The 2,452-nt window shown below is 47.4% G+C and overlaps 1 pseudogene; it reads right to left on the reverse strand.

Annotated features, from left to right (window-relative positions):
• Window positions 1-1,345: 1,345 nt before the first annotated feature.
• On the reverse strand, window positions 1,346-1,801 carry LOC127490362 (succinate dehydrogenase assembly factor 2, mitochondrial pseudogene; annotated as a pseudogene).
• Between the last annotated feature and the right edge of the window lie 651 nt (window positions 1,802-2,452).

The following is a 2,452-nucleotide window of genomic DNA, read 5'->3' on the forward strand; positions in this document are numbered from 1 at the left end:
ATAGACTGAATGGCTTAAGAAAGGAAACTTTTTGTCTCCCAATTCTCAAGGGAGGGAATCTGAGATCAAGGTGTTGCTGGGCGGATTCCTTCTGAGGACTGTGGAGAGTCTGTTGGGCGCCTCTCTCCTGGCTTCTGGTGGTTCGTTGGCAAGCACGGGTATTCCTTGACTTACAGAGATGCTTTATATGTGTTCCAAATTTCCACATTCCATTGTACAGACACCAGGCATATTGGATTAGGGGCCCACTTTTTCCTATTGGGTCCACATGTTAATTGATTATATCTGTGGTAACCTTATTTTCAAATAGGTCACATTCTGGAGTACTGGAAGACAGGACTTTCAGCATTTGAATTTTCTTTTGGTGTATGTGTATGTGTGGGGCACGATTTAATCCTTTCCAGTGCCAGTTTAGGAAAATTAAAATCAATTTATTGTTATTGGAAAAATGTCATTCAAGTTGGGTCTTCCAGACCAAAAACTTCTTCAAGGTTTCCCATGTGGGTACAGGGGCCCAAGCACTTAGGCCGTCTTCCACTGCTTTCCCAGACTATAAGCAGAGAGCTGGATTGGAAGAAGAGCAGCCGGGACAGGAACTGGTGCCCATATGGGATGCCAGTTGATTAACCAACTTTGACACAGCACTGGCCCAGAGCCCTTCTCTTTCAGTCATGCTCAAGTTTCCTCAAAGTCATTACCTAATGATATGCTTTTTCCCCCTTTTGTCATTATTCTTTAATATTCAATTATCGCTCAATTTACAAAGTGTTTTTTCTTTTTATCTGTATTCTTTAATGTTCAATTATCTCTCAATTTACAAAGTGTGTGGTTTAAGAAAATCTGACAACAAAGATGTTGACACTTCAGCATATGACCTCATTCTGCCTGCTGGCTCTTCAACAGTTCAGCTCAGGGGGCTTGGATCAGCTTCCTTCCACAGAAAGGACCACACCAGATTGGAAGGAGGGGAATTTTACTAACAAAGCCCTGGGCCACCAGGGTTGGGAGAGCTGCTTTCCACACAGCAGGGCAGCTGGCTTTGAGGGAGCACTTACCACATAAACAGGAGCTAGCACGATTGCTTCCCCTACAGCGCCCTCTCGTGGCAGACTTGCAGGAGGAACTAGCAGCTCAAGTCAGGCTTAAGTGTCAGCAACACTGACAAACCGCTTACAAAGGTCAGAAGTGAACAAAACAGTGCCAGAATGAGTCACATGGCTCAGCTGCATGTACGTCCTGGAAGGGAGAGAGAGTTACGTGCCTTAGGAGCAACAAGAGGCCAAGATCAGTGTCAAGTGGGAGCAGTTAGCATCCACAGACGGAGCGCCGTGCCAGTGTGCAGGGTTCAACGCTGGCTTTTGAAAAGATACTCCAGATCCGGGGCACGCAGTCTTTGTTCTTTGTTTTTGTTTTTAGCAAAGTCTCCCAGCAGTGCCATGACTTCATTTTCAAATATTTCTGGGGCTGGTTTTGCTTCCGTGGCCCAGTAGTAAATACCCCAGTCATTACGGTGCACGTTAGTCAGGCAGTCATAGAGGTTCAGCTGCTTCTCTGTCATGTGCAGATGTTCTTTGGCAAAGAAGCTGAGGAGGATGTAGTTTTCCAACGTTCCCTTCTTTCTGCTCTCATACAGCAGGTGGGCGCTGTTGGTTTCTACAGATTCATAAGATCTCTCCAGCCACATTGTCAAAGGGATTTCAGTCAGGTCTTTTAGGGAAGCAGCTGGGCTATCCCCTCTGTAAAAGTGTCTGGATGATGTTACAGTGAGCAAAGGAGACAGCAGGTTGTACCTCGACAGCATAGCATTCTCTGTTTCTGATCCAGCTTCCTGCTAATGCTCACCCTCTGAGGGAGCACAGGATGGCTCAAGTCCTTGGTCCCCTGCCACCTACATGGGAGATGCAGGTGCAGCTCCTGGCTTCTGATTTCAGCCTGTCCTTGTCCTGGCTTTTGTAGGCACTTGGGTAGTGAAATCAGTAGAAGGAAGCTACCTCTTCTTCTAATTCAAAGGATGGAAGTGATCTAACTTTTTTTTTTAAAGATTTATTTATTTGAAAGTCAGAGTTACACACAGAGAGAAGAGAGGCCGAGAGAGAGAGAGAGAGAGAGAGAGAGAGAGAGAGAGAGGTCTTCCATCGCTAGTTCACTTCCCAACTGGCCGCACTACCAGAGCTGCGCCGATCCGAAGCCAGGAGCCAAGAGCTTCTTCTGGGTCTCCCATGTGGGGACAGGGGCCTAAGGACTAGGGCCATCTTCCACTGCTTTCCCAAGCCATAACAGAGAGCTGGATTAGAAGTGGAGCATCTGGGATTCAAACTGGCACCCACATGGGATGCCGGTACTGCAGGCGGTGGCTCCACCTGCCATGCCACAGCGCCGGCCCCCTGAATTTCTTGAATTGCAGGATTGAACTCTTCTTGGATCTCTCCTTGCCCTGGGCTACTGGACAGCT

Source organism: Oryctolagus cuniculus, chromosome 2, assembly GCF_051225735.1.
Source record: "Oryctolagus cuniculus isolate XC-2025 breed Fujian yellow rabbit chromosome 2, ASM5122573v1, whole genome shotgun sequence".
Classification (NCBI taxonomy): domain Eukaryota; kingdom Metazoa; phylum Chordata; class Mammalia; order Lagomorpha; family Leporidae; genus Oryctolagus; species Oryctolagus cuniculus.